The 10,980-nt window shown below is 37.5% G+C and overlaps 1 pseudogene; it reads left to right on the top strand.

The window, feature by feature from the left end:
• The first annotated feature begins 9,463 nt into the window (after positions 1–9,463).
• LOC123787888 (N-lysine methyltransferase SMYD2 pseudogene) lies at positions 9,464–10,678 on the top strand (annotated as a pseudogene).
• The last annotated feature ends 302 nt before the right edge of the window (positions 10,679–10,980 follow it).

Here is a 10,980-nt window from a genome sequence, read left to right as displayed (position 1 = left end):
TTTCTGTCTGGATATGCTCAATTTTTAAAATTAATCTTGTCCGTGAAATTCAGCTGTTATCATTGCCACCTAGTGGTAAAATTAACATTACTGTTAAGCTGTGTGGTTTTAAATATTGATATCTAGTAAAAGGTTCACTGTTTTGTGGCCTTGAGTGTGAATCTTGTGACTCTTTCTCTAGACTGTGAGAGACTGCTCTTGTTTTTTAGATGTATAGCTATTTGCTCCTTTCTAAAAGCTGCCAACACTGGTAGGCTATAGTTCTGTTTTGGACCCTTTTATCCTTAAGCATAAGTATAAAAGCTGCCAATTACTGAATACCATGTTATGTTCTAAGCAATATACTTATATAATTGTCAAATTATGGTGGATATACTGATGCTCAGCTCATATTCTTAATTGCTGAAGATCACCTGGGTACAGGTAAGAATTTAAACCCAGATATTTGATGCCAAAAGCCTATGCTTGTATTTTCCAACCTAGGCTAACCTCTTAACCTTTTCCAGTCTTCCAAATGTATTTCCTGCCACCAGCCCCCCACCCCCCAACATGTCACAGATGTCTGACTTTACTTCTCTGTACACTTGTGGCAGCAACTGCCCTTTCTTTTACTCTTTTATGAGTTTAATCTTCCTCTTCCATTACCCTGTAGTTTATTTCCATTTATCCCCAACCTAATAGCATTTGAAACTTGGATCATCAGTCTTTTGATTTCTGATTAGCCATGCTCAGCGAGGATCCTTTCTCACTTAAACAATTTTAAAACCCACCGTTGGGAAAATAAACAGTTCACACAAATATTTCTCTTCAGTTTATGAGACAATCTCAAAGAGATTTGAGGAATTGGCACATAGTATTGTACTAACACGAAAATCTTGCTAGACCAAAGATACTGAAAACTGCTACTATCAAAACCACATGAGTATGTATACACTCAGATCCATATAGATCAAAGGGGAACAAAGTCCAAAGGAGATGATACGGTGAAGAGAAGGAAGGACAGGTTGAAATACAAGAAGAGTTGGTTAGAGAAGAAAAAAGGAACATGTGGGCTGCAGTGAGGTTCGTTTTGTAATGATGTGTGTTTCAGCATCGTAGTCCCAGGCTTACTAGTATGTGCTGTTCATTCATAGATGGTCCCTGAAAGCTCTGCTTTTCTTCTTTCTTACAGAATGTTTAAAAGTCAGTGCCAAGTTAAATGCATTTGATCAGTAGTTGGTAATGGTTAGTGGATGATGACAGAAACTATTTGGGTACTGTATCTGCCCCAAGGTCATAAATCCTTAGTTCCCGATTCCTATTCCCTTAACATCCCACCAGAGGCTGTGTTTGGCTTTCAATTTCTCCATTAAGAAATTACCCACAGGGGCACCTGGGTGGCTCAGTTGGTTGAACGTCTGCCTTCGGCTGGGGTTGTGACCCAGGGATCCTGGGATTGCGCCCTGCATCGGGCTTCCTGCTCAGTGGAGAGCCTGCTTCTCCCTCTGCCCTTCCCCCAGCTCATGCTCTTTCACGCTCTTGCTCTCACTCTCTCAAATAAATATATAAAATCTTTTCTCACCAGTCTTGCCAGGTTTTCCCATTGATGAGCCTCAATAGAACAACAGTTCTCAGAAAACCCACCTGTACGTTACGATGTTTCTTTAAAACCATACTCCTAGTAGCCAAGAATTTTGTGAGAGTAGGTTTACCTGCAGGGATTGATACGGGAAATTAGGAACTTACTTTTTATGAGAGTTGGACTTTTGGGGGGTGAATGGTGAGGGAAGTGGAATTCTTTGCCAGGTTCAAATTTAGTGAATCAAAAATTGGTTGGGCCTTACTATATGCATAAGACTACTGGGAGAGGTGTGTTTAGGAACATAAAAAGAAGGGGTAGAGTGGTTCTTGTCCTTAGGGATCTTGAAATTAAGGTGGAAAAATGACATTTGAAAAAAATAAAACATTCATTCAGTTGTAAACTTGTATAATACAACCAACATGATGTGATAGGGACTGTGTGAGGAAACCATCATGATTAGTTTTGCTTGTTTGTTCCTTTGCTGGCTTGTACTTTGTATACCATTTACATTTTAAGCTTGTCTTTGTTCTTGTTTTTTACTGATCCTGAGTGACTTCATCCATTTCCATTACCTGCATGTTTAGGACCTCAAATCTACCTCCAGTCACTGTCTTCAGAAGTCCAAATTTGTATCTTCAATTGAGAAGAGGGTATAAGTTTGGAAGGGAAATTTAAATTGTTGCTTTTCTTCCCCTCTGTAGTACACTCTCCATTAAGCATTCTGATGTCAGAGCTACCTAGATGGGCTAAGGAGTTGAAATAATTTTTAAACCAAATGCCAAATTAAGCTTATCTTCCTTGGTCTAAAATAGCAAAACAGATAATTATCTATTTTCTTATCTCTGTTCTCTTTCTTAGTTAGCCTTTTCTGATGTACATACATGCCTTTGCCTCTGACCATTCTTTCCCACAGACAGCCATAGTGGTTTCTGTTCTTGGTATCCTTGTTTCTACTCAAGTACTAAAATTTAGTTTGTCATGTTCCAACCCCTAACCTTAAAAGACCTGTTTCTTTTAGAAATGTACTCTGCTTTCCATATTTTAGGCAACCAGCAACCTCACATAGTAACTAGTCCTGTGCAATTAGAAGTTGGGTATGAAAGAATGCCCAAAGGATACTGGTCACTGGGGACACCTAATAATGTGAAAACTAGTGTCTGTAAGATCTGTGGCTCTTAATACTGGACTATGAGATCAAGGTTCAATGCTTTGCAGAGTAGTAGACATTCAACAAATGTGTACTCCACAAGCACTGACTGTATACTTTCTCTGTGTAAGACATATCTTAGGCAATGTATGGGATACATGGATAAGACTATCGGTTTCAAGAGATTTATAACACAGACATGTAGAAAAAGGAGTGAATCTAGAGTTACAATGCTGATGGAATGCAAAGAAAACACTCATTAATTCTGATAGGAGCCACATAAAGTGGCGTAATCTGATAGGAGTGAAGTCATAACAATTGAATCGGTCTTGAAAAGTAACTGAAATTTTCATTTCAGTTTTATTTGTCTTCCATCATTGCCAAATGTCCTCCAGGGGGCCAGGTCATCCCCACTTGAGAACGACTGCTGGAGAGCTACAAGATCACAGGTACTTGGTTTGCTTTCCAAGTGTCTGAAGGTAATATTTATAAAATGGCCACTATCCCAAATTATACAGCCTCTGGTAGTTACTTCTGTGATGCCCGCTTCCTGATCATTGATTTAATGCCACACACTTGAGACTTTTGTCACAGCAACACCCCACTTTAAGGTACCCATTTCTCTATTGATCTGGGTAACTCTAGCTGATGAAACACACCTCAGAATTTTAGAGGTTTACAATAAGTGTTTTTCTCTCAGCAGTTTTGTGATGATAAAGGACTTGGTTGGAGCATGACCCTTCTTTAAGTAGTGACTCATGCACCTAGGCTGCTCCTCTCCTGTGATTTTGCATTTGCTAGACTCTTAACGATCTTCTTCATCTAGTTAGCAGATGGAAAAAGAGAGAATGAAGAATATGCCCTGCTTCTTAGAAACTTCCTTTTCTCAGAAGTGATATACATTATTTCAGTTCACATTCTAATGATGAGAACTAATCACCTGGCCCCTACCTTCATATAGGCAATGCTTGAGAATGACTCCCTAGCTAGGCAGCTGCTTCCAGGTGACAACTTTATACTCTGAAAGGGGAAGGCACACATTAGTGAATAATTAGCCCTTTCTGAAACAAAAACAGTGGCAATTATAGAATCATCTAAGGAGCTTTTACAAAGAATATCAGTGCGTGAGTGCTACTCTAGGATCTGATTTAATTAGTCTATGGTAGTTATAGTGGGTTTTTGTTTTTTGGTTTTTGTTTTGTTTTCAAGTTTTCACATATCTCTCAATAAGCAACCAAGGTTGAGAACCACAAGATAATGAATTTGCAGGGTGAGCAGAGTAGAAGATGTGGAGACAAGAGACTAGACGTCTCCTCTGATGGACCATGAGGTCAAGACTATGTATAGAAGCAGAGCAGTAAGGAAGCTAAATAAGCAAATTAGCATGTATATGCATCTGTGTATCTTTGTAGGGATAACTATCAGAGGAGAGACCATGGAACTTGGAAGCAGAAAACTGGTATTTGAGTCCCGGTCTTATCATTTTTCAGTTCTAGAATTTCTAATTGGTTCTTTTTTATAAGTGCCTATTCTTTCATGTATAAAATCATCTATTATGTAGGTGTATTAATTTTACTTATTTGAAAGTTACAGTTTGAATTCTCTACAATCTCTGACCCTTCCCTAACCTTTACTGAGTTTGTAGTCTTTCATGGAGTCGGTACTATGCCAATGGGCATTGTTCATTGTGCCTTCCTCATGCAGCTGAGATTTCCTGAAAGACTATGGTCTCTGCTTATACAGCACATATTGTGGGAAGTATAGAAACATCTGCTAAAGTTTGGACAGAGCCATTGATAGTGAGAATAGGGAATGGACATTATAACCTTACAGATAGGGAACTTGGGAGCTTGTTTTCTGAGTTTGGATGCTTCCCATTCCTCCTGACTTTACCAGCTACCAGAGGCATTGTGCTGTTAATTACCCCACAGTCTGCCCCTTCTTGAATACAGGCCTAATTTTCTCTTGTGCCTAGCCTGGAAAGTGGCGGTTATGTGCCTGGATCCTTATATTAGGCCTCTTGTTGGTTATATCTGGACTTATGCTTCCAGCTTTTACCACTTCATTATATGGAACACAGTTTTCTCCTACACAATTTATGGTTCTCCAATTTATGGTTATCTCCTTGTTTTTAGGATGGCTATACTTGCTTCTTTTTGAATTTTATGGTTTTTTTTCCCCCTATAATGTATGTGATTGATATGAGAATAAAGCACCTAATATCTCCAGTTATCCTGATATCAGAAATCCTAGCAGTGTGATCTTGGGTGAGTTTCTAAGTCTCTCTGAGTCTCATCTCTAAAATGGGGATAAAATGGGGCGCCTGGGTGGCACAGCGGTTAAGCGTCTGCCTTCGGCTCAGGGCGTGATCCCGGCGTTATGGGATCGAGCCCCACATCAGGCTCCTCCACTGGGAGCCTGCTTCTTCCTCTCCCACTCCCCTGCTTGTGTTCCCTCTCTTGCTGGCTGTCTCTATCTCTGTCAAATAAATAATAAAATCTTAAAAAAAAAATAAAAAATAAAATGGGGATAATAATACAGATTATTAAGAGGAATAAATAAAATAATGTAAAACACTTTGTGAACAAATGCTAGTTTTTATAATATTAATAGGAAGGATTAAAGGACTGGAAGCATCAAAGACGAAGAGAAGAGTGGGAGAGTATGATAATTGAAATAGTAGGAGTTTCTGGTTGAAGGGAGGGATTATAGAGGTCAAGATTTGCAACTTTAGGTATTGACAGTGTGTTGAGCTAATGTATACAATCAGGCTCTGGCATTACTTTTTCAATGCACTACACTGCTTTCTCTTATTGTTGTATGATATGGGGACTAACCCTTTATCATGCATTCATTTGTTCATTTATTCATTCATCTCAAATATTTATCTACCTATGAATATTTACCTACTTCATAACCAAAAAATTTAAGTAATTATCCCCTAATTTCTTCTTGCAAATTTGTGTAATCATGAACTTGAAATCAAATCCTTATGTATTTTGTACGTTAGAAAAATGACTCATATTTTAGGTTGCTGTACGACTTTGTTGATCAATGAGAGATGATGAAGAGAGATGCTTGGCAAGATTGATGCTTTTTGATGAGTAGCATTCAGATTGGTTTTAAAAACCAGAAATGCGTGTAGTGTATAACATTTATTCATTGAATTATATAAATACATAGTACAAATACTCTTATTGACACACGGTTAAGATACGTATGTACAATACCATATTTTATATTACCTAGAGATGATCTGATGGCTTTAAAACAGAAAAAAATTCAAATACAAATAAAAGTAGTTAAAGAAAAATGTTCAATAATGATTATATTCTAAGAGTATTAAAATATCCAATATAGGAGTTTAAAAAAATGTCTCCCAATGTAATGGAAGTTTTCTTGAACTGCAAAGATGCCTGGTCTTTAATAAGGTCTTTTACAATTTTTATAGGCGGATGCATTAACATCAATCATATACTCTGTAGTTTGACAGAGTTGCCTTCTAATCAAGCTATTGTCATCATTCTTGCTTAAATAGCTGAAATATATGAATTTAGCCTAATTAGGATATTATTAGGTTAAACCTGATTTGGGTTGACAAAAAGCCCTGCATGTATTCTAAAAACAAAATTAATTTTCCAAGGATTCAACATATTTCTTGCTAGTTCATAACAATATACAAAGTTACATAGCATTTTTAAAAAGCATGATACACAAAAGCTTCAAAATAAAAGTAGACATTCATGATATTTATTTTCTGTTCACCAGATTAGGGCACCTTTTCCCAATCTATAGCATTTAATAGCATTTTAAAAAAATGTACTGCTAAAAAAAATCCAAGAGTGAATGACTGTGATAAATTATATCATCTAATGAAGTAAAGTTTATTAAAGATGACTGGTGGTGTCCTTTTGTACACTTCTGGTCAACACAAAATGTGTAGGATGGAGAAGAATGAAGAATGTGGTTTGTGGGAGCCAATGTAGAAAAGGCTATGAATAGTTTAATATCAACCAGTAATTAATGAAGTGTATGTTAACAACATAATAGTGAATATTTACAGAAAACTTACATATGCCAGAAATTGCTCTAAGTACTAGGAATTTAGCAAGAGACAGCTATATATTGCTTTTAGCCCTTGGTTACACACAACAAATTATTTTGTTTATTTCCCTATGGATCAACTAACAACAAGGATCTAGTTTGTAGCTCAATAAAAGGCTTAACTTGGTGTTAGAATTGTCTCCTGATACAGTGAATTCCCCAGAAATATAGAGTTTTCTCTCACTAGTAGAGCTAAAATTTTGATTGACTGCCAGATCACTAAGCTGTTAGCGAAGTGGTTCAGTCATGATACCAGTTGTTGGATGAGATGCCCTTTTTAGTTCTGAGGTTCCATGATTCACTCACATTGAACGGTTGTAGGGAGAGCACTGATCAAATTACCAAACAGGAATAAAAATACTTTCAGAAGCTTTCATTTACACATTCAATGAATATTTACTCAGTGCTTACTATGTACCAGACACCATCTTTAACCCTCAGGGATCTAGCTTTTACAATAAGTATGGTGAGTTTTGGAATATAAATCTTTTCTTTGACTTCTCTAGCTTCAAAGAACCACATTTTGTCATCAAAATATATCCAATTACAGAATCTAAAAAAAAAAAAAATTAAGGGAAATCCAGAAAGAATTAGACAACAAACATAATGAGACAGATAATATGCTTCTCTTTCAATAATCTTCTTTATTGAACTTCACAGGGAGTTGTGGTTGTTTCTGGCACTTAGGTCAACAGATTGACCCTTTCCTCTCTTGTCTATTTAAAATGACTATGCTACAATAACAATAATAATGGAAGTCATTCACTGAGGATTTACCATGTGCAAATCACCCTTCTAAATGATTTACATGGATACAATTTATTCTTCACAACAATATTGTGATATGATGCAGGTAGTTTATGTCATAGTATCTCTTTTACTAAAGAGGAGACAGTCATAGAGGGGCTTACTAACTTACCTAAGGTTAAGCAGGTAGTAAGAGATGATACAAAAAAGCTGTGCATTGTACTTGTTTTCTATTTGGTGTTATTAACTATGTACCATAGAACCTTTGTAGATAAGAGAATCTGTATGCCTGGCACACTGATTCTCATTTGTTATTGTTTTGCAATGTTAATATATGAGAAAAGGAAGTGGATATAGTAAGATGGAAGAAGTTATAGAGGGAGTTTATGAATGTTTCAACAACACTAACCTGGCTGTTCTTTCTGATTTTCCTTCATAGACTCCTCTTCCTCTTCCTATTGAAATTGAAAGAATTTCATAGCATTCTGTATAGCTCCTCTACCCTGCTCTTGTCCCATGCCACATAATCCCTGAGTAGTCTTGTCCCAGATATGGTTTCTATCACTAAAGTTTTATAAGTCTCAACTGTACATTTCCAAGTAAGGCCATTTTCCTTTGTTCCATCTAGATCAGTATATCCAACAACTTAGGTAAATCAAAGTTTTGAATTGTATTTTAAACTTGTAAACGTGTTCTTTTTATCTGTAAAATTAATTTTTACAACTAGGATGACATTTAGATATTTCTCTAATTTGAAGAAAATCTACATAATCTTTAGTTAATTTGAGATCAGTGAGATCATAATAAACTAAGAAAATTAACCCCCTATGTCAATATAGATTGCAATATATGTGTATAATAGTTTTCTACAACAAGTTTTCTAACAAATATAATTCCCTAAAACATATTTTTAAGCTCAATTTTACAAAGCAATTTTTTGGTTTATTGTCAAAAAAATTCAACATTTCTTTTTTGCCATTTTTAAGAAACCGATCTAGAGGTCAACCTCAAATTGTGATGGCACAAATAAGCATTGATTAGTATTTTATGACAACTCATGTAAATGGTTACCAAACCTCTCTTTTATCTAATTAACAACATGTAATGGTTTGTTGTGAGACTTATATTCTTAAAACATCTATGATAATAGATTTCCATTGGAATTTCTAATTCAAATGCTGATATATACATCTTCTGACTCCTATTAAAATTTTTAGTCGAGGTGCATTAAAGAATTTGTAGTTGAGGCTTATGATTATCTTTTGCTCATTGGAATCAAGAGGAGGAATAAGGAATATCACTTTATTGGCTGTAGATGAAAACCAGAAATCAATAGACAGGACTAAGCCATGAGTGTTTTACAACCGACTTATACATTTATTCATTCATTCCATCATTTACTTGATGAAGATTTAAAAAAGTATAAGTATAAGGCTAATTGGGATAGCCCTTATCAAGGAATTTGAGGTCATAACTATATTTTCAATATTAAGATCATGTTCACTAGCATTTTCCACATCCCACAACGGGATCTTGGACCCCATAGTTAATGAAAGGGTCTTGTTAAAATCTCTTAAAACGTAGTAAGTATATTATTAGATGATTAGACCATCTAGACTTAGGCACTTTATGCAGTTTCCTTTGAAACTTAACAATGTTATAATGGTGCTCCAGTTGATTTCACACAACTACTCTGAATAGCCATTAAAAAGTATTATAGCTTGCCCTCTACACCTCCCCCCAGCCCCCCCACAGCTCTGGGTAACACTTCTCCAATAACAGCTCTGGTGGGGAGCTGTGGCTCCCAGTAGGGAGGTGCCAGGTGCCCCTTAGTGCCAGCCCCACCAGTCCTACCCTGCTGCCAGCATGAAGGCTGCAGACCATGGCAGCCTGGAGCACTTCTGATGGCCAGGCAAGCAGCAGGGAGGGCAAGCTTCCATGTGGGGGACTTGCTCTTCTCCTGTCAGACGTATTCTTATATGCTCATGGTCAAGGAGAAGGGCAACCACTGAGAATACTGCTTCACCAGGAAAAAGGATTGTCCAAATGCAGAACATGTAAGTAGGCATTTTACTGCAATGTGGAGTGTCAGGAGATTGGCCCAGGCAGAGGCTGGAATGTTGTTTTGGGGAAAAACTGGCATCTCTCCGAGACTGTAAGGATTCTGGACAATCAGAAAATCCACCCAGAGAAACTCCTTCAGAGAAATTGTTAGCCATGAAGGAGTTTGCATCACATCTGGATAAATCAGACAATGAGAAGAAGGACTTGATTCTGAGTGATGTTGCTGCCCTTCATCACTTTTACTCCAAGCACCTCCAATCCCTGACAGTGATAGCTTGTTGGTCCTCTTTGCACAGGGTAACTGTGATGGCTTCACAATGGAAGATGGAGAGCTTTCTCGTTTGGAATCAGCAATATTTCCTGAGATTGCGCTAATGAATCATAGTTGTTGCCCCAGTGTCATTGTGACCTACAAGGGGACCCTAGCAGAAGTAACTACAGGATATCAGCCCGGGAAAGGTGTTTTTTTGCCAGCTGCATTGACCTCCTGTACCCAAGAAGACAAGAATGGCTGGTTAAGAGAGTCTCTCTTCTTCACCTGTTGGTGCCAGGAGTGTACCATCAAAGACAAGGATAAGGCCAAGGTGGAAATCCAGAAGCTCAGTGATTCCCCCAAAGGCAGAAACTATCCATGACATGGTCAGATATTTATGCAGTGTCATCGAGGAGTTCTGGAGGGCCAAGCCCTACAAATCCCTTAGTGAGCTTCTGAAGATCTGTGAGCTCAGCCAGGAGAAGATGAGCTCTGTGTTTGAGGACAGCGATGTGTACATGTTGCACGTGATGTACCAGGTCATGAGTGTCTGTACATGCAAGACTGAAAAGGAGTCCTGCGAGATGGGCAGAGAAACCATTAAACCCTACCACAAGCAGCATTCTCTGTATCCCCTCAGCGTGGCCTCCCTGTGGTCTGGGAAACTGGGAAGGCTCTGCAGGGGCCTGGGAACAAAAGCTGCCAGAGAGAAAGCCCTGAAGGCCATTGTAATAATGGAAGGAGCTCAGACAAAGATCATCCCTACATTTCTGAGATCCAACGGGAAGTTGAAAGCCACTGAAACTATGCCAACTTGTTAGTGTTTATTTAAATGCTAGTGCAGAAACCTTCAAGAATTTGAATATTTCAAATCATACACACCATTCTCTCATTTCTGTGAAATCACTGGAATGAAAACACTTGCCCTTAAACTTTACACGTGGCTTACCTGGAAGTTGGTCTTACTCTTTTAAACTTAATACCAAAATAATTTTTGAATGCTTTTTTTTCCCTAAGAGGTATGACATGGTTTCCTATATTATCATATACTTTGGACAGACTGAGTTTAAAAAATGTGATTATTTTTCCTTTCATGCCTATTTT

This window comes from Ursus americanus, chromosome 16 (genome assembly GCF_024610735.1).
Source record: "Ursus americanus isolate L20-20 chromosome 16, mUrsAme1.1.p, whole genome shotgun sequence".
NCBI classification, from domain to species: domain Eukaryota; kingdom Metazoa; phylum Chordata; class Mammalia; order Carnivora; family Ursidae; genus Ursus; species Ursus americanus.
Note: the sequence above shows the minus strand (reverse complement) of the source record. Positions and strands in the feature narration are given on the sequence as shown.